General features: G+C 38.1%; 1 protein-coding gene and 1 long non-coding RNA gene across 2 annotated transcripts in view; one reads left to right on the top strand and one right to left on the bottom strand.

The window, feature by feature from the left end:
• The window catches only part of LOC137631146 (uncharacterized), a 65,257-nt gene extending 54,261 nt beyond the window's left edge, over window positions 1-10,996 (bottom strand). Inside the window, exons 1-2 of the long non-coding RNA XR_011041864.1 lie at window positions 10,825-10,996; window positions 10,593-10,688 (exon numbers count right to left, since the gene is read on the bottom strand). This is a non-coding gene — a long non-coding RNA (uncharacterized lncRNA). The remainder of the gene's footprint in view (window positions 1-10,592; window positions 10,689-10,824) is intronic.
• The window catches only part of LOC137631145 (uncharacterized), a 284,642-nt gene that overhangs the window by 93,444 nt on the left and 163,498 nt on the right, over window positions 1-27,700 (top strand). The window lies entirely within an intron of this gene.

The following is a 27,700-nucleotide window of genomic DNA, read 5'->3' on the forward strand; positions in this document are numbered from 1 at the left end:
GTTTCGTTGCAGTACTTCGTCAACACACTCTTCAGGGTTTGATGAAATCTCTCTAATGCACCTTGGGTCTCCGGGTGATAAGCAGTAGATAGTTGTTGTTTCACATCTAACAGTTTCATCACGTCCTGAAAAAGTTTTGACATGAAATTGGTTGCTCGGTGTTTCTGAACGATTTCTGGAATATCAAACTTACTAAAAAAGTCTAGTAACTTCTTGGAAATTACTTTGGCACTGCTATTCCTGACTGGTATGGCTTCTGGATATCTTGTCACTGGACACATCAAGGTTAACGTATATTCGTGACCTTTCTTCATCCTTCTTAACGGTCCCACAATGTCGATCATTACCTTGCTGAAGGGTTCTCCCCACACTTGAATCAGATATAAGGGAGCTTTCTTAATGTACTCGTTAGGCTTTCCAGCCACTTGACAAACATGACACGCACGGCAAAACTGACTCACGTCCTTATGCATGCCAGGCCAGAAAAAATGTTTTATAATATTTGCCTTCATCTTTCTTATTCCCATGTGTCCTGTCTCATGCGCTACGGCGATTACCTGTCTTCTCAATGGTGCGGGAATCAATATCTGATGCTATATACCCCGTTCGGCATTCCCAGTGATATCGGCTGGTCTATGCATCCTCATAAGCAACCCATCCTTAAGATAATAGCAGATATGGGACTGCTGCACCTCCATCTCATCCACCACACGGTACAGTGACTCTGTTAAGGTCTCATCCTTCCGTTGCAATCCTATCAGCCTTCTCCATCTCACTTGTCCTACTTCTAACGATGAGTTTTCTATTTTTTTTCAAATCCATTGCTTCTTTGTCTTCCTGTCCACTAGTCTGTCGTTCCTCTTCTCTCGTGCACTCTCCGGAGTTCTCCTGTTGCGTACCATCAAGGGTATCCTCTTCATCTGAAAACAAATCCTCCATGTTCATGGCTCCTTTGGTTTCGCTTTCTTCTTTTGCAGCTACTTTCTTTGTAATACTCCTAGTCGTCACACAACTAGAAAAACAGATACAGGTAGTCCTTCTCGAGTTCAGTCGTAGGACTACAATGGTTTCTCCGTTACAATGGGACAAGGCCCAAATGACGCTCCAACAACTTCATTACCCAGCATGACTTTACTTTCGACAGCCAATGAATCCTTCACCGCAAAATCAACATGACCTGTCACCAACTCGCATGACAGTTTCAAACGGCAAATAGGGCTAACCTCCTCACCTCCTATTCCCTTCAAAATGACCGAGTCTCCTGTAAGAAACTGTTCCACCAACGGTTGTACACCTCGTGTCACTACACTATTGTGTCAAGGTCTGTCGCGCAATATCTTGACCAGGGTTTACTCACTCCCATCTATTGTGACTAACATATCTTCATAAATATATAGTTTAAAGGTGTCCACGCTGTTTGGGGTTGTCCTGTTCGTCGCGTAAACGTTAGCTGGTTTATTTTCTTCGTCGTCCTTTCCCGATTGTTTCTTCTTTTTTGCATTCTGTGAACTTGAATTATCCTTAACCACTTGGGCAACTGCTTTCGGTTGATTCGACCAACGTTCCTTACTGATATGGCCTCTTTTGCCCCACTTTTAATAGACAATATTAACTTTCTGCACGTCTCTCACGATACCTGAAGGAGGACGATTTGATGATTGTTGCTGTGGTACTATTGCATTCTGTTTTGGAACAATACCAGTTGTACTTCTGCTGTAACTATTGAACTTATTTGCATAGTTATTACTGAACTGGTTTCCATTACTTAATACTTGAAACTTCATACCTGAGGGTTTACCATTGATATTATAATCTTCACTCAGTGAAGTGGCTTTTTCAAGTTTCTTCACCTCTCTCTCTCCCCAGTACATTTGAATGTGTTCAGGAATTCCTCGTAGGTATTGTTCCAGCACTATCAGTTCTTCTAAATCACCCATTTCTCTCACGTCAGCAGCCTCTATCCATTTCTTAAAACATCATCGTACCTTACTAGCGTAATCTAGGAAAGTAATTTTCTCGTCCTTCCGCAAACTTCAGAATCTTTCATTATAATACTCAGGGGTCATCTGATACACTTGTAGCACGCTCCTCTTCACTTCTTGATCCTCCTTCCTCTGACCCTGAGATAAGGCAAGAGAAGCACTGCGTCCTTTCCAATGAGGACACTCCCCAATAGCACAGACCATTTATCTTCTGCCGTTCCATCGTCGATGAGACCTTTTCAAAATGATTGAAGAACTCATCGTGAGCTTCTTCTGTGAATTTTGGAATTAACCTCTGTGCGTTTGTCACACTAAACACATTATCGTGCTTAGCAGAGGTCATCTCTGTCTGCGTTGCCGACCTTGCACGAGCATTCTACAACTCCAACGCCATCGCATGTCGTGCAATCTTTATTGCCTCTTCCTTCTCCTTTTCTTCTCGTTCTCTCTCTTCTTTCTCTCTTTCTTCTCGTCTTGCTTCCGTTTCACTCACATTTTTTGTGGTTTCGCTGGCTTCTTCCCTTTCTCTTTCTTCTCATTCTCTCTCTCTTTCTTCCCATCTTCTTTCTCTTTCTTCTCGTTCTGCCTCTCTTTCTTCCCGTCTTCTCTCTTTCTTCTCATTCTGCCATCATTTTCAACTTAATAATATTCTCTTCTGCTGCAATTCGTCGAATCTCGGCCTCTACATTCCTTTCTACTTTCATGTCTTCAGTTTGTGGGTCATATGGTCCTTGATTTACTATAAATTCTGCTTCAGCTTCCTCCAACATTTCATGAGCTGCTACAATAACTTCTTCCGACATTTTTCCAGAGTTTATCAATGCACCTAATCCTAGACACTTGATTTGGGCTTTAATCATTCAACTCTTTGCCTGGCCACCACATGCTATTAAAATAGAGAGCCACTGAGTTTTAGTTACATTAACTTATGACAATTCTTGATTAATTGTGTTTTTCAAAAACTCTGGGATATTAAATTGAGCCATCTTGTACTTTGCAAAACTTATACCTCTCCAAAAAATATATCCTAACCATACACAGAATCCTTTCAATACTAAACTGTTTTAACCTTTAATGAAAACATGGCCCTGTTATCACCGATATTTGAAACAGACTTGCTCGATCCCAAGGGTCTGCGCACCAAGAATATATATTACGGTTGGCAAATTACATAAAATCCCGAGCTCCAAACTCACCTGTTTATTTTTACATGAATCAGTTATACTTGAAAAATACCCGAGCTCTGAGAATATTATATAACTCCCTGATGGCAATATATAAACAGTGAGTGAATATCAAAAGGTCTCTCACGTACACTCAAAATAAAACTGGGTGATTATTCAACAAGAACTATTCAAAACAAGCTCTTACTTCGTTCTTAGTCAGGGATTACGCGCAAAGCTCTGTTAAAAAATAATGGTGATCGAGATAATCCACTCTTTACAAAAATATATGCATTTAATAAAAAGTTACAACACTAATGCAAAAAGAATTAACACCAAAATTAAATCACTCGAAATACTAAATCTGAACAAAACCTTAGACTAAGACAAGAAAATATTTCTTTATGAAAATTATACAATCACTTTTTTCACTGGAAATTGATTTATAATTTTTTTTATTCTGATAATTAATGAAAATAGTTAATACTTTAACACTCTAATGATTAAACTCTTAATAAAATTTACATGAAAGTAACTGATACAGTTACGTCTTTTGGATCACATGAGGTAACCGAACAGTTAAGGCAAAATAAATACACTTCACTGTTTTAACCTAAATTTCACTGGGCCAGTTACAAAAATTTATATCAGACAAGTAGCCTACTTACTTTAGCACAATACTCTTGAAATATTATTCAATGGATTAGTCAACATTTGAACACACTATAAATGATATATGTTGGATAGAAATCGGTAATCATGTTTGAGAGGGCACACACTTGAAGCACTTGAGAGGAGAGAGTGCTGGATGAACTTTGGCTCTTACAAAAGGACCGGCTGGATCTCTTCTGTTGCTTACGATTTCCTAGTGGCATATGTATATTGACTTAAAACTTCTAGATACTTCTAGCAGATAATTTTCGTAGCTTGGGGGCAAGGCCTATCGGTACCAAAGTTGCCAACTGTATAAATTGAACAAGGGAACTAACTTTGCTTGCAAGGCCGCTCTCTCTCTCAGCTAACTTCGCCCACCTACCCCTCGAAACATTAAAAAAGAGTAGATCTATCTATTCTATACTGGACCAGCTTCGTCTGATAATACATACACACACACACACACACACACATATATATATATATATATATATATATATATATATATATATATATATATATATATATATATATATATATATACCCTCCCTTAAATTATTTATTCATCAATTACTGTTCTGCAACCCTTCTGTAGTGCTGGTATCAAGAATGGAACAAATTGACAAACGACACTTCTCTCTCTCTCTCTCTCTCTCTCTCTCTCTCTCTCTCTCTCTCTCTCTCTCTCTCTCTCTCTCTTTTGGTGAATCTTTATACTTGTAATTCAAGTTTGAAATATTTTCAAACCTCTCTCCCCTAATGTTCAACTGGTCCTTATTACGTTTTATCAATTTGGTAATTTATTTCATATTGGATTTAATTATTTTAGCTCTTTAGCCCGGCACTGGTGCCTGCTTAAAGGTTTAAAGGCCACTCATGAGTGGCAGAGGCAAGGGACAGTGACATTGCCCTATCAAGCAGGATAATGCCATAGAGACTGACCATATTGCATATGATCAGCGCCCAAGCCCCCTATCCACCCAAACTAGGACTAAGGAGGGCCAGGCAGTGGTTGCTGATGACTCAACAGATAGACCAATAGGCTCCTCCAAACCCCCCACTCCTTAGCTCACAAAGATCGTGAAGTTGCACCGACCAAAGAAACTAACGAGTTTGAGTGGAACTCGAACCCCAGTCAGGCGATTACTAGTCAGGGACGTTACCACATCAGCCACAACAACCACAGCCTGTGCGGCTATTCAGTGCCCAAGAGTTTCTAGGTAAAACCCTCGATTACAACTCCGCGATGAAAATGTTAGGAAAGGATGGACGAGATGGAAAAAAATGGAGCAAGAACATACAGTAGGTAAAGTAGAAGGATAGGTGAGACTGCAAGAGACTGGGAGAATGCTTATTAATACTCTTGAGTAAGTATACCTTGCAACACGTACGGTGCGCTGACGGCACTAACCCACTCCATGGCTTTTAGCTTTTGTTATTAATGACCTTCTTAATTGTTCCGAAACAATAACGTGATGCACTAAAAATGATAATCTCTCTCTCTCTCTCTCTCTCTCTCTCTCTCTCTCTCTCTCTCTCTCTCTCTCGCCTAGGTTTCATATAAGCTCAATCATTTTTCAGCAATTCCTTTCTTTTCTATTATAGAAAGACATTAAGGATATTTTTCCCAACAACACCACTTTACATATTGATAACTATCCCGGCTATCAAATTATTCTTCTATTATTTCAAAAAAAAATTTAAGAATCCCACTAAACACACAAACACATCGAATAGCTAACAGCAAATTAATATTTCTCTTAATGACTAAAACATGTGGTCCTTCTTCATTAAAAACAACTTGGCACTACACTAAATCATTTCCTTTGCATCATCCTTTCCTGCATACTTTTCAATCAACCATTAGCATCACCTCAACATTTCACAGTCGCTTTTTATATTTCAGCTTCGAATCTTCAACGTCTGTTTTAACCGTATGCACATACTGTATATCAACTCTCTTTACCTCCTCTTTTTTTGTCGTGTCCCTTCATCATCTCCCAACTTGTTATTATTATTACTCCTCCTTTTATATTATCCCTTTATCTCCCTTTCCTGTTTCACTCACCCCTTTCCTCCTTTCCAAAATCTCCTTCAATTTCCCCTCCCGTTCTTCAATTTTACGATCACCATTCTTCTCTTAACCTTGCGGTCTTTGCCTCCCCCAAATTGACATTTTGGCTTCGATTCCCTTCTTCCCGCTTAGGTTCCACGCTGCTTTTTCCCTTTCTCTTTCCCTCATCCTCCTCCTCCTCATCCTATCGTTAGTATGCTTTTACCCACTCCGGCAACTTTCCTCCACCTTCCAAACTTTAATCTTATTTTTAATTATAACCTTCAAGACGTAAGATGGGGCCAAGTTTAGCCTGCTCTGTAACTAAATATACACCGACCGCCTCCAAGTAGAATAAAAAGGAGCAAGATTCTCCTTACGAAAAATTGGAAAAAGAGAGAGAGAGAGAGAGAGAGAGAGAGAGAGAGAGAGAGAGAGAGAGAGAGAGAGAGAGAGATTGTTTAAAAAAACGATAAATAGTATTTATAATTAGAGATATGAAGATCAGTTACTTGCTAAATTAGCTTCCAAAGTGATAAGATAGATTTCCAAAGAGTAGATAATTAACATGAATTTAATAGACTTAAGAACAAACGAATGCTTAACAAAAGCTATATCTAAACTGAGCCATAATTTCTATCATTGAATCTAAAGAAAATTTACGGTCACTTTTACTGGCCCAACAAAGAAACAGAAATACATATGTTACTTTATACCTAAAATTTGGTCACAATTTCGGGTTTATTACGACATTAATCGTAAATTTAGATGGCTGTGTTGGTTCACGTTGCTTATTTGTCAGTGAGGACAAATTATGTCTCACGCAGGACGTTTTTTTTTTTTTTTTTTTTAATCTTGTTTGAACAACCCTTCGTATTTCTTTTATGATAAAGCTGTGTCATATTTCAAGTAGGTCTGGCAGGTTCAGCTAACAAACAAAACAGACAAAATGCGTTTCTTAAGATAAAGAGTCAGATCGACATTTGAATTCAATTTAAATGTAAAGAAATCAGGAAGGAAATGCCAATCGAAATCGAGCTAGAATACTTTGAAGGAAGTGTTCATTAATGAGCTGCTCTTCTTGGATGAGGACATACATAACTCGCGAAGAAATGAAGTTCAAATGATTAGGGAACTCAAAGGAATGCGTAGTTCCTCATTCCCAAGAATGACGAGTAATTCAACTTACTCATGAACTTCACTTCCTTGGAATCGGGAGCTTTATTTAAAAACTCTAATTATCAATTATCATTGAAAAGGGACGAAATTAGACAAGTGAAATAGATAGAAATATCAGGCATGGAATATCAAACATACCTGTTATTGAGATGATGAGATCGATTTCTTTTTAGCAAAAAATAAACAAAAATAAATAAATAATAATAATAATTACAAGAACGAGCATAATGAAGAATCAGCCATGTGATTGGGGTTCCGAGACTGAAAAACAAAGTGAGACTTCGAAGATCTATGCGGACTGAACACTTGATAAAAGAAAAAAAACATGGAGGGAACAAATGAAAATAATTTTTCATTATCTTGATGTTTTTTTTTTTTCTAAATTATGCATTAATGCTGTTTACCACACTTTCTGCTTCCTTTTATTCTCCTTTACGACTGTCAGAGAAGTGGCAAACATATGAAGACCCAAGAAATAATTAAGGGAAATATAAACAACGGAATTTATGACCCATTAAAGATCACCAAGAGAAAACATGACCAGAAAGAAAGAAATGCATGGAAAGTGTAAATAACCACAAAAGAAGGTTATACCTATAAAGATGATTAACCTTTCATGGCAGAGCTGGTTGGGAAAATGAAAAATCATTCCTTCGCATAATGACGTTAAAAGAAAGAAATAAAGAAAGAAAAAATACAAGTAGCTGAAATCGCGACGGATAGGCTATTGTTTGTGAAATCGACTAATAGAAAATTTACCGTAATTAATAAAAAGGAACCTATTTAAAAACCAACCTTCAAAAAAACCAACCTGTTTGTTGCTAAGGTTTCAAAGACGCACAGTTTCTATTCACTATTAGATGTTAACAAAAATAGAAAATATACTTAACGACTTTGAACTTTCCAAACTTTCCTTGGAATTGTAGAAGTTGGTTCCTTCTTATTCTTTAAATCACTTAATTTTCTTAGAGAAAGCACTTTTTATCTGGCGGAGGTTTTAGTACTACTACTCTGGAAGAAAAATACTCTCCCCATTTTAACTTTTCCTCCCTACCGCACACTATTGAACTAGTTTTCCGGAAGAGCTAAACGGTAACAATCGGTTATTAACGACCGTACAACTCTACTAGTACTTTAATTCGCGGCATCTCTCAAATATTTAGACTAATTATTTATACTTTTATTTATAATATTCGATCTACTTATTTAATTATTTATTTAATTTAAAAAGAACGAAATAAACTTCACAATACTTAATTAATTTGATTAGTATTTCGCCTATTATTATTTACTAAAGTTCGACACATTTCCATGCCAACCCTGAAATTTCTTTTATTTTACAACACGACATTGTCCCTCGTTGATGTCGCTCACTATCACGCAGTTCACTGTAATGTTGCTCCATTTAACCTCATATCTACGAAGGCTACATGATAGCTGTGCCTTTTCAATTGTAGATGTCATGGAATTTGGTAGGAACAGAGAAACTGTTTCCCATCCATCCTTGAAATTTTCATTTGGATATGTAAATTGTTCTAAGAACAATTTACTCCACCTCCAAAAATAACCATTCAACACATACCGAAATAAACGTTTGCTGTAGCTTTTCTATGGCAGATATCAACATGTAAAGTGGTAAGGACAAAGTAAATATCCATCCCATAAATCCCTGAAAATTTCATTTAGATATGTAAAATATTCTACAAGTAATTTATGGCGCCGCCGAAAATCGGCCTCCCGCGGATACGGAAAAATGGCTACTCTGACTTTTCCATGGCAAGTATTAATGCGAACAATTGCTATGAATGTAGTTCATATAACACCCATTAAATCCTGCGATAATCATTTGGATATCTGTAAAATTCTAGGAGTAGTTAGCTCCTCCTCACTGATTATTTAGCTAAAAGTTGTCACTTTCGAACAAGAGTGACCGCCATGGCATGCCTCTAGTAGGTATGAGCATTGAAATTGGCAGAAACAAAGCTTATATATTTCTAAATAATCCCTTAAAATTTCATTTGAATATATTTATTGGTATAGGAGGTATTGACTTCGCTGCTGAAAATATCAGCTGCTCTCCCCCGCCGTCACCACCTCTCTCCGAAATCTCTGGTTAGGGAATGACTGGGCTGTGGGTTGGGCGAGATATCTTCAAATACGTTTTGGCATTTCATATACGGTCACTCACTTTGTTCAGATTTGACTACAAGAGACGACAGTTACAAGACCGTGATGGGAGAAAGGTCAAGGGAGTTCCGTTTATTTTATGATTAGATTTCTTGACCTTCATGCCATCATAATGCGAGGGCAACTGAGAGAAGATACATCAAGAAGATACCTGAAGAGGGGAGATATAATTTGGGTGTGGTAATGAGGAGGAGGAAGAGAGCAGAAGAGAAGCACAAAAATCATTATCATATTGGTTATATTGTAAACAAGTAATGTTTTCTATCACAACACTAAACTGCTGCACGTTTCGGAAGTAAGCTACTCCAATAAAACAGGTCATCTTTTATTTCCTTACACATACAACAAATAGTCTTACCTCTTCTGTACAGCACTTAGACCACCAAACAATTCTTCTTCGCTCAAGGGGTTGACTACTGAACTGTTAATTGTTCAGTGGCTATTTTCGTCTTAGTAAAGGTCAAAGACAATACAAGAAAGATGGGAAACCGACTATTAATACCATTAAAAAAAAACATCATCCAACCCGTCAGAATGCGCGCCTCTATTAATCATGCCCTCAACTAAAACTCGGCTATGGCGTAGCACGGCTTATTTAAATGTTAATATTTATTCTTATGCTGCAGTAAACTTCTCTTTATTAATCATGGAATACTAAATCGATTAATATTGCTTCTTAACATGATTATAGGGCTCTATCGTAGCTTATGACTTATATATTAGGCATTTCTGAATCATTAAATGAAACCCTTCAGTTAATGTAACATTAATTGCTAAGTATCTTTATCGAAAATTTAGAGGGCAGTTAGAATGAAACAAACTTATTCTCATATTATCTTATTATTTCACCAATATAGTATACAGTAACTATTTTCCTTTTTGGGGGTTTGTGCTCATGATTGTATACTGTACATACCTAAGCGACTGTACACAAATGTTCTTACAAAGAACATAAACAAAGTAAAAGAAATGGCACATGCTTCATTTGCATGCAATAGTCATACAAGTCATGCTAACAAAACATGCATTTATCAGAATTTAAATAGCAAACAAAGCATGGGATAATCAAAACCAATAATATGAAATCAAAATGAAAAAGCAGACCTAACTTGCATGCTGATTAGGCAAAGGTTTAGCAATATTTGTTAACAAAACTAAGAAAAGTACAACAACAAAGTAGTAAAAGTAATGTATCCTTTTATAACGAATGCAATGCTGTATTTTGAAGAATACCGTATAAGCAAAAATCTAGGTTTAACTTAATTTTCATAAAAAGCAATTAAAAATTGACGTCACAAATCAAATAGGAAACAAACCACAGAAAAGTCATTCAACCAAAACAATTAGATTTCAAAACTGCAAACTGAACTGTACCTGTGCCAGATTTTTCAGAAATGCTTTCAAATGTTGCAGTACTGCACTCAGAGTTGTATGTTATTGCTGGTGCTGCAGATGCATCATTTGGATTACCTGTGAAAGTGGGAAAGAGTTACTAGTATAACTAACATTTTCAGTCCATAATACTGTACTATAAAAATGTATTATAAAACAAATTACAGTTTATAACAACATCTTTATATTATAAAAATAACATATTCATCCACACCTGCAAGATTTTTTATCTGGACATGCATTTTTATTGAGTCTTGAGGAATCCGTAGTCACATAGTTCTTGCAGGAAAAGTGAAGACTGCATACTCTACAACAGTTGTTTACATATTTTGTACTTTTATCAAGAAGACATTTAATATTGACAACTCTATAATCAATTGTAGGCATCTGCAAATACATAGACATAGATATTATGAAGCAGGATGGCAATTCATCATTTGTCATTTGAGGGGAGTTGAAATCCATGTCTAAGGGAAGTTACAATATACAGTATCTCTTAATAATTATATATCTGATATTTAGGTACTTATTCCTAAAATATTATATACTGTACATAAAACAATACATATGTGTCAGACAAATCTAAGAACCTAGAGGAATGAATACAGTTTATTATACTTTATGATTGTTTATTAAGAAGTCAAAACCTATTTATAACAATTTATTAAAATCTCGTAGCCCAATTGTGGGAGTTCTCAAAAATGAATATTCAATTGGCACCCTTTATGAAGGTAATATAACCAACACTTCTGCCCGGTATTTTCTAGTAAAATGCCATTTCTGCAAGAAGCATGCACATTCCTAAAAAAAAAAAAATGGAAACAATTATTCTAATTGACTTGAACCATGTCTCTTTTTGCATCATGTACAGTACAAGCAAATATCATAGGTTTTCACAACTTGTTTTGCCAATTTATTACTACTGTATTACTGCGTACATATGCTGCCAAATGGTAAGTTTACTTTGGAATACTATGCGGGGTGTTGGTACCAATTACAAGATTTCATTTTAAAAATTGAACAATTATGAGCATATAATGCAGAAACATAGATGAAACGGTAAGAATGGATCTTGTGGGAGCAGATATGCTGGTTTGCATGTATTTTTTTTTTTATTTTGAATGCTTTTATCCATACATATAGGAAAATTCGATCATAGATTAAAAGGTTAGTGAACTTGAAATTAAAGTAAAACACTCTAACTTAAGTAACCTACTTATACTCTCCCATATGAATGCTCCCACAAGATCCACCCTTCCTGATGAAACAACTTTGGTTAGATAAATAATTGCTTATCAATGAAAAATTAAGGTAAACACTTATAACTACAACCCATGGGTAAGCTGCTGAGGATATAACATAACTACAGTATATATACAGTATATCAAAGTTGCTGTGAGTAGCCTATATGGAAAAGGCATGGAGACCCAATATTCACGAATTGTATGACAGTGATAGGAATTGGTGTGTATATTTCATATTTCTAGAGATTTTCAAGATATGCCAATATAACTTTAAGGTATTTATTTGAAATAAAATTGACACCTCTAAATGACAAGAAAATACATTTGTCTAATTGATTTTGATATGCTTTTGCAAGATAGCTTCATTTCCATTGCAAAATACTGTTGACATGGTTAGGTAAGTGTTGGCATGGTTATGGTACTGCTGATATGGTTAGGTTTACTGTTGACATGATTAGGCTACTGATGTACATACCAGAAAGGTTAGGTTGGTTGTTGGGGTTTCAAATGGCAAGAATATTTTTGGTATTATTTTAGTTATGGACATTAATAAGGTAACCTAGATCTTGTACAAATCAAGTAAAACGTTAGGTTAGGTTAGTGCACAATTACAATGTGACGTGCAATAACTGGTCATATAGTGCATTTGTATGCCATTTTCTCATGTAAAATTCTTGGCTCGGGTTTTCCCATTTCCAGTGTTTTTATGTATTTCGAATTCAGTATATACCTGTTTACTGGTCCATTTTTATGTTTGAGTGTTATATTTAGGTTTTTTTCTCCATTTTGCACTGTTTTTGCCTACTTTGTCTCCTCCACCCAAAACCACGCTTCCCAAGGAGGTTTCCCCAGATTGTTATCTATAGAGTGCTTTCAATGACGTCACTGGGAATCGCCGGCGGCCATGCTGGAGGACATACAAAGCGAAAACATGGCGGCTGCTACAGCGAATATGGACAATGAGAGCGACTTTGTCAAACAATTGTCAGGTGATGATAAGCGTTTTTACAAGCAGAAACTCGATCTAATTGATGGCCTAGATCCATACCAGATGCAGAATTCATTCAGTCAAAATATTGAGGATTTTCCCAGTATTTCATACATTGATATGGTGAACTACTTGGTACTGTCGGCCAACCCAGAACATGAGTGTGCATACATTTCCATTGAATAATCTGCTTCCAGAATTTGTTGTTTTTCCCTTTGATGCTTTTAAGTCCAAAATTAGATAAACACTGGGCCGATGAAGAGAATGTTTATAATTATAATGCTAATATTAATCATTTAGCCTAACCTTGTGTATTATAATTTTTTATTGTCAAAATGTATGTAAAAGTTTTGCATTATTATGTCAAATCTTTATCAGTTCATGCCTAACCATTGTGTTTGTGTTTGGTTACAAATGCTATAATTTCTTATATACATATAAACATATGATGGAAAAACTCTATTATAATGCTCTTGGATGATTGTTTTGCCTTCTTGCAATTAAATGCGCAAGTTTAATTATTTTTTCGATGTTTCATATATAAGCTGAAGACCCCTTCGGATTAAACCAGCTTTCAGATATTATTATTATTTATAATCAATGTTTATTCATCACATAGGCATGTATGTCTGCACAATTTAATACACAAATTAAAATAAATATAAATATACACTTAATTATATATGGGCATGAGCACCTTGGCGAAAGAGAGACCTAGGTAAGTAGCCTTTGTTAATATAGCCAATATGGGCGCTTTTAATTTTTGTTTTGTAAATCTGAGATGCCCCTTTTGATGTTTAAAAATTGAGATGCCCCCTCCCCCACACACACTACACACTGAACTGACGATGATACTTTTGAAGTCACCCATGCGATCGGATATAGCATGTTTACACAGGAATAATGATACTTTTAGGGCCTAGCCGAGACTGACCTGATATGAAATGATCAGAACAGATACGTGCTTAGGGTAGTGAGGATTCACGTAGATCAGCCCGTGATATTCTGGTCAACCACAAGACACGTCTGCACTTGGATAATTCATCTGTATCTTTGTCCTGATTCTGAATAACTGCCGGTATGAGGTAGAAACTCTTGTCATCTCTTCGTCCTCGATTCCCACAGCCAACAATAGCGCAAAAACTGGGCATTGTGCGAATGTGAAGGTGATGAAATGGATAAATATTCAACAGTTCAACCATAGCTATTCACTGAACGCGTCTTTGTATGTCCTCCAAGATGGCGGACCGGAAGTTTGATGACGTGTATTGAAAGGACTCTATAGGGGGAGGGGTGGTGGAAGGATAAGTATTCATTTGCGATGGAAATAAACCTCAAAATCATTCAAATCACATCATAATACAACAGAAAAACCTATATTTTATGTTGAAAGCAATTAATGTCTATAAGTAAAAAAATACCTTTTCCAATATTTCGGAATAACACTGCACCGACATTCAATTTTGCTTTGGTCTATTTTATTTCTTCATTTTCTCTAAAAGTCATCATGTACATTGTAACAGATGTAATGATTTTATTACCTTTCTTTATTCTGAGGAAAAGCATGAAAAATGAGATGGGGAAAATAATTTTTCGTCCTTTTGCAAACCACACACACGGGTGATGATGGCTACGCCCACTCATGATTGAAATTGAATGCCCCGCTTTGTAAACAAACAGACGATGTAGGGAGATGCAATGCTACCGCCATCTTCATTTCATGCCGGGTACTAATTTGTATGCGGCCGATGCGGCTGTGGCTGGAGCTTCCTATCTTTCGTGTTTTGTCTTTGAGTAAAGGTAGAGACCAAAGACTATATACTGAAGGAAGATAGGAAGGCTCAGGCTTTTAACACACAAATGAGTGCTATGAAAAGATGCCAGATACTCCCATGCGAAACGAATGACTCCATCTGTTGAGCGAGCAACCAAACATTCAGAGCGGTAATGCTCACGGGTATATAGGATGGAATTCGATTGTAAATTTTGCGACATATTTGTTCATAATTTGCATTACTATGTCAGTATATTTTACTCATATATTCATAATATTCTTAAATTTTAGGTAACTAAATTGTAAATTATGTTTCTCAGTCTATTTTTTAGAAATTCAATAGCTATATCTCTTATGATTTAGTTAATATTCTTGCAAATTTAAGTATTGTACAGTATATTACAACCATTTTTAAATGTTCTATACAATACCCCATTCGAATAAATTAAAAAATACTGTATATCTGCTTTGTTAAACATAGCCACAAATGCTTATGTGTAGGCATACATTTAATTGCAGTATGTAGGCCACTGTAAGATGTAGAGATATTAGGTGTATAAAAACACAATAGTATTTTATTTTTTATTGAAATGGAAAAGCATGATGCACTCATGTATAGTTTAGTATTATAAACTAATAAATGTATAAATGTACAATCAGAAGGATCAAAATAACACAAAATTGTATCACACACAAAAATAATCAAAGGGGGGTTGGAAATAGAAATAAGGTAGCATACAAGCCAACAAAAAAATGAAAAACAAAAGATTTACTGTGGATGCCTTGCCTTAATCTTACATCCAATATCAGTGGGGCTTACTCATTAGCAGCACATACTGCATGTATTATACTGTTTGGACTCACCGTTCTTTGTCCTTAGGGAACCTGTGAAATACCAAATGAGGATCGGTTTCTTTTTGTTTATGACTTCTTTACTGTCGGCGCCATTTTTTCGTTTGAGTCAACTATCAAATTCTGAATATAAACAAACAGACGACAAACGATGTATACCTACAACGCCATCTGAAATCGGAGCAACCAACTATTGTGTTCACTTTGGAGTTGCCAACTAGCGTATTAACATTCTATTTTTAGCCTTCCTATCTTCCTTCAGTATATAGTCTTTGGTAGAGACTCTTTAACTATAGTAAGCAGCTCTTCAAGGAGGACACTCCAAAATCAAACCATTGTTCTCTAGTTTCTTACGAGAGGGTACACTCGGGTTCGTTATTCTCTTTTATTTCTCTTCCTCTTGTTTTTGTTTTAAGTTTTCATAGTTTATATATGGAAAATTTATTTTAATGTTGTTACTATTCTTAAAATAATTTAATGTAATTGTTAATTACTTCTCTTTTGGTTTATTTAATTCCTTTTTTCCTTTCCTCACTGGGCTATTTTTCCTTGTTGATTTCATGGGGCTTATAATTAAACATCCTGCTTTTCCAACTAGGGTTGTAATTTAGCTTACAACAACAACAACAACAACAACAACAACAATAATAATAATAATAATAATAATAATAATAATAATAATACAGTAAAGATAACTCAATAAATCCATGAAAAGCATTACGGGCTAAAATCAATAATAAGAGGCCGTGAATTAGACGACTTTTATATCGTAGAAGGACTTATTGTCCAAGTTAATTTTCACAGAAGCATGAGCAGAAATCTTCTTCAAAGTGAGTACATGAATAACTTTAAGTACATCTTCAACAGTATTCTAAATTTCTCTAATCAAATAACTGAGGAAATATATGAGATCATAGGTCGGCAACTGCCACCCAACATCCTGCGCATTTTAACCCAGTTAAAAAGAACAATCCGATGATATAAATATATACAAAAACAAACTGCGGCCGTTTTCATTCCAATGCAGGACAAAGGCCGCTGGCATGTCCTTATTCATGTCTGGGGTTTGGTTAGTTTTCATCACTACGATAGCCACTGCGGATTGGTGATGGTGGGGGACTTTAGTCTGATCACTCACAGCTAATATGGGTGGCCTTGCCTAGTACAACTAAGGGGGTTAAGGTGCTACATAAGCCATTTCACCACGTTAAGGTATTTTCCCCCACAAATGGATATATATATATATATATATATATATATATATATATATATATATATATATATATATATATATATACTAATTTCTAAGCTACGACCCTAGTTGGAAAAGCAGAATGCTATAAGCCTAAGGGCCCCAACAGGGAAAATAGCCCAGTGAGGAAAAGAAACAAGGAAAAATAAAATATTTTAAGAACAGTAACAACATTAGAATAAATAATCCCTATATAAACTAAAAACTTTAAAAAAACAGGAGGAAGAGAAATTAGATAGAATAGTGTGCCCGAGTGTACCCTCAAGTAAGAGAACTCTAATCCAAGACAGTGGAAGACCATGGCACAAAGGCTATGGCACTACCCAAGACTAGAGAACAATGGTTCAATTTTGGAGTATCCTTCTCCTAGAAGAACTGCTTACCATAGCTAAAGTCTCTCTTCTAACTTAACCAAGTGGAAATTAGCTACTGAACAATCACAGTGCAGTAGTTAAACCCTTTGGTGAATAAGAATTGTGTGGTAATCTCAGTGTTGTCAGGTGTATGAGGACAGAGGAGAATCTGTAAAGAATAGGCCAGACTATTAGGTGTACGTGTAGGCAAAGGGAAAGAACCGTAACTAGGGTGGGGGATCCAATGTAGTACTGTCTGGCCAGTCAAAGGAACCCATACCTCTCTAACGGTAGTATCTCAACAGGCGGCTGGTGCCCTGGCCAACCTACTACATATATATATATATATATATATATATATATATATGCATATAATATATATATATATATATATATATATATATATATAAAGAGAGAGCGAGAGAGAGAGAGAGAGAGAGAGAGAGAGAGAGAGAGAGAGAGAGAGAGAGAGAGATTTTCGTTAATAGCTTCTTGAATACTTAATTATTTATAAATTCAAAGAAAAACTATTTTCTTTTTTAAAAGGATGCCGACTTTTCTTTTTCTATATATTTTTAGTTCCAGTCTCATCTGTTATTCATTAGATTTGAAAGGCGACAAAAACTTTAGGGACGGACAGGAATCTTTTAAGTATTCCAGCCTGGATGACTGACTATACCAGCGAATGTCATAAGTCGCTGGAACCTAAAACTCTAATGAATGTTACGGAAGGTTTTGACAATGATTCACATTGAGGCATAAAAGGAAAAATAATTTCGGTGTCGTTCTTTCTGCCTTTTGTTTGAGGCTTAAGAGTTCCTGTTGCCTTGTTTCACAATTATGAAATATGTTGTTGTTCTAGATTGCATGGCTCTCTGGCTATGCACGGGCTCTTGCAAATCTGCAGTCTGTAGTATTATTATGCAGAACATTAGTAGCTAGTTCAAGATTACATAAAAGGCTAATGCAGTTTAAGTTTATATTCTAGGGACCGAGAAGGCTGGCAACAAGTTTCTCAAACACGATAGGTGTTCTGTTTTCACTCCTTTGAACTATTTCCCAACTCTTAGTTAAGTAGGTGCTTCAAAAAATGGTAAAATTTCCGGAGGTGCGAATAATCCTGGTGTGGATCCGGGTTTTGCAATGAGATTGAAATATCATCATGGAAACGGAGATATGAAAACACAAGTTTTCATAACATTCATTTATCATGACGTGAGAAACACAAAATAAGGCCTATTTTATGTGAATGAGATATTTATTCATTACCGTACGAAAAAAAAAAATATATATAAATGAATTACCGCAACATAGAAGAGACACAATTAACCACCATTCAATGAAGTGCCCACTTAAGCTGTTATTTCTTGAAGCTAGCAATGCTGACCCAAATGGAACGCACATGGACGGACCCATCTTCATTATCCTTGCTTAATACTTGATTTATCCCGTCTGGCCTACATCCAAACTGTGGTCCCAATCTCAGAGCCCCTTTGGCATCGAATGGAAAGTCTGCTCTAATGCCACAATGAAGTATGATACTGAAAATGTTGGTGTAAATGATCCTTCATGTTTTGTGTCTGTCTTTCCCTACTCGGTTTCTTTACTCTTTTTAACTCCAAGATCTTAACATTGTGCGAAATTAAAAGGTGTAAAAGGTGGTATTTTTTTTTATTCTCCTTTTGTTGCTGTCTTCGTTTTCATTACGCTGCCGTTTGTATCTTTTCAAAACCATCCGTTGAGTATTGACGTTAAGCCCCTTTTTTGAGTCTTCGACAAATGTAATCTTAGTCCTTAAAACGGCAATGGCAATTATTTTCCGTCTATATTATATAAACTGTTATGAAAGATTTTTTACCAAATAACATTCAACTATCACATTATCTGTTTTGAAGTTAAAAAAACAATATACTACATTCTGCGCTAATATTCTTTAGTTTCATGCGTTTTATTGTCTCATAAGGAGAATGTAAGATATGTCGAGCAAAAATCTAAATACTTTTCATAGCAAAGAAAACAATATAACAGGTAAGAGTTAGCTCCCCAATTTAGAGTTAAAGTGCGATGCAACTTTCGGGAAGCGAAGAAAATTGAAGATTTGGAAGAAATTACGGACGTTTTGGGAAATAAATAAAAAGGAGAGAGAGAGAGAGAGAGAGAGAGAGAGAGAGAGAGAGAGAGAGAGAGAGAGAGAGAGAGAGAGAGAGAGTAAATCTGTTAAGAATACAGAGAATCAGAACTAATATTCGCTAATGGTCTGTTTGCTTGCAAACGCATGAAACAGAGTTAAAGCGTAAGATCCTGATACAGTGCACACGTAAGTTCAGAAAAAATGAGACAACGCCAGAAAGACTGAGTATTTTCAGGCACGTAACTGCAGCAGCATTTTCTTCCTCCTGATCTGCAGTAGTCAATTCTCCTCCTACCGCTCTTGCCGTCAAGGTCTTCAACCCCCCCCCCTGCAATATGCAGCTACTGTCAACCCCATAAAACAACGCAATTTTACCTGAATTAAAAACAATAACGACTGAACCCTACTAGAGGCGACGCCTAATTATCGCAAATGTTCTCCTTCATATTTGCAGTTTATTGCTCAATTAGTTATGTAAACGTGTCCTGTTGTGACAACACATTGTTTTCGTTTCCTTAAAGTAAAAAAAAAATGCAATTGAATAAATCAATCAACTAGACAGGAAGATTCAGTACAGTAAGCATATATTAACTGATAAGACTATTGTAGTCGCAAAATGCTAAAGTCTTTTTCATTTTACTGAAACCTGCAACTAATGGAACCACAATGAATTCGTATTGCTATGAATATTCAATGAAGCAGAAACATACCAAAGAGGGCCCATATTCCTCTCCGGTTTTCTCGTCATTGAATATCCTCTCAATTCGGACACTGTGGAAGCCTCATCCCAGTTATGTCACCTACCCTTGAAAGAGTTGCAAAAATAAATGACAAATCAGGATGATTTATTAAGTAATTGTGGGTATTGAGCATGGAAAATCTCATGGGAAAATTAAAAGAAAAAGCTGATGATATCCTTTCAATACATTGGGTAAGCTTAGTGAAAGAATTTATGGACCAAAAGAAAACAGCGTTTGGAAACTGTAACATCTAAGCTGCTCAATAATTTGTTGCCTTACACCTTGTGAGGCTTGGCTATAAGAAGAGGATTTAGATGGCGGCATTGCGGGCCGTTATTTTCAGAAGGAACCTTTTGTAATATATTACATTAATCTAAATTAATAATAACGAACATTTCCCTGTCTAAACTATAAAAGTAGGTATTACTTAAATTAATAATTTCTTAAATAAATTGCTCAAGCGTACGCAATTGCTGTTCAATTTATACGAGTTTTTAAAGGACGAAACATTTTTACAGAAATTGAAAGTATGAGGAAAACGATCATGAGAAAGAGTGGCTTTGTTAAAATCGAAAATTACTCGTCATACTAAGTTTGGAAATGTGTAGAGCAAGCAGTAAAACATATTGCATCGTAAATACTCAGTAAGCTCATAAGTGACGTGGTAATTCGAAAGTCAATGGGTCGGTGTCAAGCACACTACTACGATACAACCAAGTACAATGTGAAAGTGAAACGGAGGACTTTCCTTCAGACAACACACAAACGACATACAGAGTAAACTCACATAACCGCTATTTGTTATCCCTTTTGTTTTATTCATGTTCCCTATTGTTTCCCGTAACCAGTGGTAGTAAACAACAATACATTTCAGGTGAGTTATTGGAAACGCAGGGTGAAAATACGAGAAACGCCTCCCAAACATTTTACTTACTTTATGGTTGTTGGATGCTCAGACTACGCAATACACATTTCTGTCTATCTGTCTGTCTGTCTGTTGCCTCATTATATGCGAGAGCTCGTTAATGAAACTAAAAAAAAAAAAAAAAAAAAACTTTGCTTTATCGATAGTCGTTCAAAAATGTGTTTACACATTTACTTGGTACCATGAAGAGAGAGAGAGAGAGAGAGAGAGAGAGAGAGAGAGAGAGAGAGAGAGAGAGAGAGAGAGAGAGAGAGAGAGAGATGTTTTCTTCAGTAAAGGAGATGATATTAAAACCGAGAAGTCTGGGGCTACTACAGCTCATCACCCAGCAGGAAGAAGTCACATCACAGATCCCTGGAGAAAAACTTTTATCATTTTATGACAGTTGCGCGACTCTGAACATTTTAGGATTCCTTCAAAGCAATGAGCTCGTGGGTGCTTTAAAGACCGCGAACAGGATCCCATGCATTAAAGATTCTGCAAAGATATGAGAGAGAGAGAGAGAGAGAGAGAGAGAGAGAGAGAGAGAGAGAGAGAGAGAGAGAGAGAGAGAGAGCATAAATTTCAACCCGAGTTAAAGGAGCATTATTACTAAACTATTTTTTTCAGCTTGCATAAATGTACAGTCAAATACAAATATCCTATTGTCTCCGGTCCCCCGCTGCAACCCCCAATATCTATACACCTCAGAATTTCAGGTGTAGAAAACGGATTTTAAGCAAAGTGAAAAATCTATTTTTGGGTGAGATAGCCATGTCGTCCTGATGGAAGGTTCCTTTAAGTAGCTTTCTGAGGGATATTGGCTACAGTGATACTCTCACAGAATTAACCATAGGCCTCCAGAATTCTAACTCCTGGTGCGAGTATCCTTAATATATCTTTAAGGATATCGCATAAAATCAGGGGACGTATTTTTTGATACGACACATAGCAATCTTCACCCAAAATAGATTTAATTCTTTGAGGGGGAAGAGTGGCAAACGAAAGGGGAGCCGTTATCAAGGTACCCGGTGGAATCCCTCCCCGTACTCCTACTGCCCATCATTCATAGTTGCATTTAAGCAGGAATAGCCGTAGATAGAGTAGTTTTGGGTGGGGTCATTTTAAGAAAGAAGGGTGGGTCCATCAGGACGACATGGCTATCTCACTCAAAAATATATTTTCCACTTTGCTCAAAATCCGTTTTTTGGGCTCAGCCATGTCATCCTGATGGAAGCTTACCAGAGAATTAACTTGAAAGTACTATATCTGTGGGTTTGTATAAATGCCTTTACTTTGAAGGAGTTCCTTATATGGTCTCCTAGACCTTTATATATGACATTACCATTGTCTGTCATATCCACTAAGCTTGGAATTAGCTTAGGGCTTCCTGCCCCCTGCAGGGAAAGTGTCGACTTCGACTATAAGGATTCAAAGTTTGTATCTCCATAGGGACGAAAGGTAATACTCAGAGATTACCCTTCTCATACCTTGGAGATCTGTACTCTGATTTCAAGTTGGGCCCTTCTAGGGTTTAATCAAAACTTTAGTATGCTTTATTCGTCTGTAACGGAGATAGCAGCAATAAGACACAACTAGATTATCAAATGTAGTTACAATCAGGTATGAATCTGATCCGGTATTGAAAACACATCAGTGTCCATATTTTCTCTTGTCGAAAAAATATGTAATTTTATCGAAATGATGCCACTAAATGGAGATGTGAAACCAAATATGACTGATTTGTACAGATTTTGGAAATGCATGATCACCGACGCAACGTTCACTCGGTATTGGTGTCATCGGTCAGATATGCACCTATATGGAACAGTGTGTTAACCATCGTTGTGATTTGCACTCGAGGGTAAATGTACCCATGCACCCGATGCACTGGAAAGTTCCAAAGCAGTTCACTGTTCATCGCAGCGCTAGATGACAGGTTTTATAACACTACCTGCCGCCACCACAACTTGTTTTATTTCATGTACTTACTTCGTATAGTGTCTGTAAAAGATCTGGTTGATCTCCACCTAGTGTATGAGCGGAGTCTACCAAAGCCCCTGCATTGAAAGAAGCTCCGTGAAGAAGCAATTTTCTTTGGATCGTGACCTGTGGGTGAGCTTCAGGATCCGCTCTGCGAATAAGTAGGTGAGCTTTGCTCTCAGTTGTCTTAGGGATAGATTTTGATCCTGAGGTTTCGCCTCGGAAGAGCTGTCCTTCCTTCAAATCAGAAGTTCTACGAAGATAGACTTTAAGACACTCTACTGGGCATAGAGAGACATCTCCCTTCAGTGGGCAGATTCTCCAAGGACCCCACCTGTTGGTGGGTAGCTCGTTCTTGGCAAGAAAGGCAGGATCAGGAAAAGGGTTCAGTTCTCCTGTGTCTAGAAACTGAATATGGCCTACATCCCTGATATGGTCAATATTTCACTAACTCTAGCCCCTGAGGCTATTGCGAACAGAAAATTTACTTTCTGTGTTAGCTCCTTTAGAGTACAATCCTCATTGTTTAGGTTCGAAGCATAGTACAAGACTTTGACCAACGACCATGTAATGGGCTTTGGAGGGGTTGCCGGCTTGGGTCTAGTGCATGCTTTGGCACCTTATAGAAGGTTTCGCTTGTGAGGTCCACCTCAAAGGTGTATAGAAGAAGTCTAGTCAGGGCTGACTTACACGCAGTTATCGTAGTGGAAGTCAGGTCTTGTTCAAGTAGGTAAATGAAGAAAGAGAGACAGAAATTCTGTTGGTGTCCTTGTTTTCACAAGGGATACCCATTTCTTCCAAGATAATTCACATTGTCTCCTGGTTGAACTCGACTTGTACTCTACCATGAAGTCGACCTTGTCCTTCGAGATCCCAAACTTTTTGCTCGCTGCTAGGGCGAAAAAATCATGAGATGTAGGTTGTTGGTTCTCGAGGATGAAACGTAAACAGTCGACTTCTGCACCAGTTACGATAAAACTGGGTTTGGCAAAGGAAACAGCTTCGGTTTCAATTCTAGAACTAGAGGGAACCAATTGTTTTTGGCCCATATGGGGGCCACTACTGCAGCTGTTCCTCTGAAGGATCTTAGCTTATCAAGGACTTTCAGCAGGAGATTGGTTGGTGGAAACAGATAAATCTGATTCCATCTGTTCCAGTCGAGAGACATGGCGTCTATTGCTTATGCTTAAGGTTCTTGTAAGGGGCTACATAACGAGGTAGTTTCTTGTTGTCGCTCGTTGCGAAGAGGTCGATCTGCAGTTCCAGGACTTTTATTGAAATAAAGGAGAATGAGTCTGCGTCTTTGGACCATTCTGTCTCTATCGGATTTCGCCCGGATAGAGCATTTGCCGTCACATTGCGGAACCCTTGAAGGTGAGCTGCTGATAAATGCCATCTTCTCTTCCTTGCCAGGTGGAAGATGGCTAATATCACGTGATTGATGTGAGGTGATCTCGAGCCTTGTTGATTTAGACATATTACTATCACCTCATTATCCAGGACCAGTCTGATGTGAACTGCTTTGCGAGGGGATAGTCTCTTCAACGTCAGGAAGACTGCCATAGCCTCCAAGATGTTGTTGTGAAAGTTTTGAGCTGGTGTGACCAGTTCCTTGCACTTTCATTTCTTGCGAATGGCCTCCCCATTTTTCCAGGGAGGCGTCCGTGTGTATCACTACTGATGTTTGTGGTGGCTGCAAGAGAATTGTCTGTGCTAGGCTCTTAATCGTTGACCACAGCCTTAATAGCATGCGCAATTGGGTCGGGGTCAACCTTTGTTGATCTCTTCTCCAGATTCCTGACGCATCCTTTAGCTCTGCTTTTAGCACCGGGTCTGTCACCAATGCGAACTGGAGAGTGTCCAATACTCTTTCCTGTTGGCGTCTTGAAATCCTCTTGTGTTGATTAGTCTCTTGACAGATGCCGCTATTTCTCTCTTCTTCTTTAATGGAATGGAGAGGTGGTGTGACTGCAAGTTACCATGGATTCCTAACCGTTGAAACTTGTGAGCTAGAGAAAGGCGAGACTTCTAGCGATTGATCTTGAAGCCCAGGTGTTCCAGGAACTGGATCACCTTTCCAGCTGCTTGCAGACAAGTAGTCTTGGGTGCTGCCTGCACCAGCAAATCGTCCAGGTATGCTACTGCTTGTACTCCTTTGGAGTGTAGTTGCTGGACGATTGTGTCCGCTAGCTTTGAGAATACCCTTGGGGCTATGTTTAGTCCGAGGGCATGGCTGTGAAGACATATTTTGTCGTCTGTAGCCTGAATCCCAAGTAGGAGGAGAGGGGCCGACTGACTAGTAGGTGCCAGTAAGCTTCTGCCAAGTCTATTGAAACTGTGTACACCCCTTTTTTGGTAGAAGGGTCCTTATATGTTGCAATGTAAACATCTGGAACCTGTTATTCTCGATGAACTTGATGAGTTGAGACAAGTGTAGAATGACTCTGGGTTTGTCTGAGTCTTTCTTGGGAACACAAAACAGTCTTCCCTGGAATTTGATGGACTTCGATTTTCTTATTACCTTCTTGTCCAAGAGTTCTGAGGTATATTCTTCCAACAAGGGGGTGGAGTGTTAGAAGAATTCTGGAAAAGTGTGATGGATTTTTGCTCCATCTCCAACCGAGTCTATTCGTAATTTGGCTGTGGACCTAGGGATCGAAGGTCCAACGAACCCGAAAGTGGAAAAGTCTGCCTCCTACCTGGAACCTCTCATTGTTTAGAGGTTCCTGAGGATTTGTTTCCATGACCGCGTAGTCCTCCACCCTTGGGGGTTTCCGGAGGATCCTCTTTTTAGGCCCTTACCTTTGTAGGGCCGAAAGGTGGTCGAGTGCCTTTCAAAGCCTGGATTAAACACAGGTGACTGAGCTACCAGCTGTTGAGGGACCATCTGGAAGGTAGTTTGCGGCTGGGCTACCATCTGAGGCAACGTGGTCATGGTCACGGTCGGAAATTGTGCAGGTCTAATGAAGATTTCCTCTTTGAGGACATGCCCCACTTTTGGAGAAGGTTCCTATTCTCTGTGGTGGCTTTGGCAATGACTTCTTGGACCACTTCCTATGGAAAGGGTCTTCGCCCCAGATACATGATGAAATCAGTTTTCTGGGTTCGTGTTTCACCATTGTTGCGGCAAACACATGCTCTCCACAGGTCATTTTTTGACCTGACAAAAACATACAAATCCATCACAAGGGTGGGGTGTTATTTAAGGCCTGCACACATTTCCAAGTAGTTCTGATGAGACACGGAGGCAGCAAGTCTTTCTTTTGTCTCCTGTTCCGTTCTCAAAAGATGGTCTGGCAACTTTGGAAGGTTCTCATTAAACTGCTGGCCTGCTATCTCCGGATCCAACTTCGAGATGGAAAAGGTTAGGTGTACCTCTTTCCACTTCTCGCAGGTGGGCATAGCTAGAATTAGGTAGGGTTTGCCCTCTTCAACTGCTCTCCTGACACAGTCTAGGGCTTTCCCCGAAAGGAGGAAGGCTCTGGAGGAAGGAGCAATGAAGGTTGGGTGCTTCTTGCTCAATGCTGAGACTTTGGAGTTGGAATATCCGGGTCCTTTCAGGGTCTTGCTAAGGATAGCTTGTGCCTTGTCATGTTCGAAGACAATGACTTCCCTCGGTATAGTTTCTTCATGGGATGCAGGTTCATCTCACAGTCTCACGTAGCAATCTGGGTACGCTGAAAGCTGGGCTAGAATTGAAGCTCTTCAAGGGGATTGGCCCCCAACTTCTCAGAGATATAAAGCTTCCCATTCATCATGGGCATGTGTTCCGTATACCTCCAGGGGTTGGTTTCGGAGCAGTGAGGGAGGTCAGATATTCTAAGGGGCTTAGAAGAGCCCCTGGAAGCGCCAGGGCATTTCCCTTCCTGTACCTCTTTCTTCATCTCTTTGAGATCTTGCTTATTCTCCTCTTGTACCTTCCGGAACAGTGTCAACATCTGCTGGATCGACTCTAGGAGTGTTTTGCTCCTGCCGACCTGTATAGCCAGTTGGGGAGTTGGGGCTGAAGAGGTTGACGGCATAGGTTGATATGCTGACACAGTGAGCCGAGGGTCCTCAGTCATCATTGAAACGGATCTTTCTTCCTCCATGGGTGGTTAAACCACTTCTTCTTCAGGGCCTTCTTGCAGTTGGTCCTGTTCGGTGTTAATTGACACCTCCGACATCTGTTCTTGTTGGATGTCCAAGCTTTGCAGTGCCTTGTTGATATCAGCATCCACTGTCCATTGGATAAAGGGAGGCTGGATCTGTACCTGAGGCACAACCGTACTGGATTGAGCCTTAGGGAACAGTAGGCACTTCTGAGATTCGTTAGGTAGGTAAGGTCCCGGAGAGTTCTTCTGGAAGCCTCATACTCAGCTTCGAAGGGTTTCCCTTGCTGTATCCCTTGACTCCGTGGTGTCAGGGATATCTTCTCCAAAGCTGTCGGTCAGCAAGATCGAGTAGTTGGAGCAACCCTTCGGGTCCCGGTACCTCAGGGATCCAGATACGATGTAGCAGGGGCCATGAGACCTGTACATCGTATGCTGCAAAAGTCCTTACTCTTGTGGTTGCAGAATACAACTGTACACTTCACCTTTAGCTCCTCCTGTAAGGGAGAAAAAGGATGAAATGAGTACTCAACTTGTTATTTATATCATTGATATAATGCATATTTAAAAATAGTAATTCTTACTATTCTATTTAATAGCTTAGGATAGTAAGCTAGAAAGGAAATAGGAAAGACACATATCTGTGTTTCCTCTCACGGGCAATTGCTGAGACCTCTGTCAATATTAGTACTGTATTCAAATTCCTTATAAGGGAAAATACAGAGTGGAATAACTTTCGTACGTAGAGCCGGAGCTAGTGAATAATTATACTAATTCC

Source organism: Palaemon carinicauda, chromosome 39 (genome assembly GCF_036898095.1).
Source record: "Palaemon carinicauda isolate YSFRI2023 chromosome 39, ASM3689809v2, whole genome shotgun sequence".
NCBI classification, from domain to species: domain Eukaryota; kingdom Metazoa; phylum Arthropoda; class Malacostraca; order Decapoda; family Palaemonidae; genus Palaemon; species Palaemon carinicauda.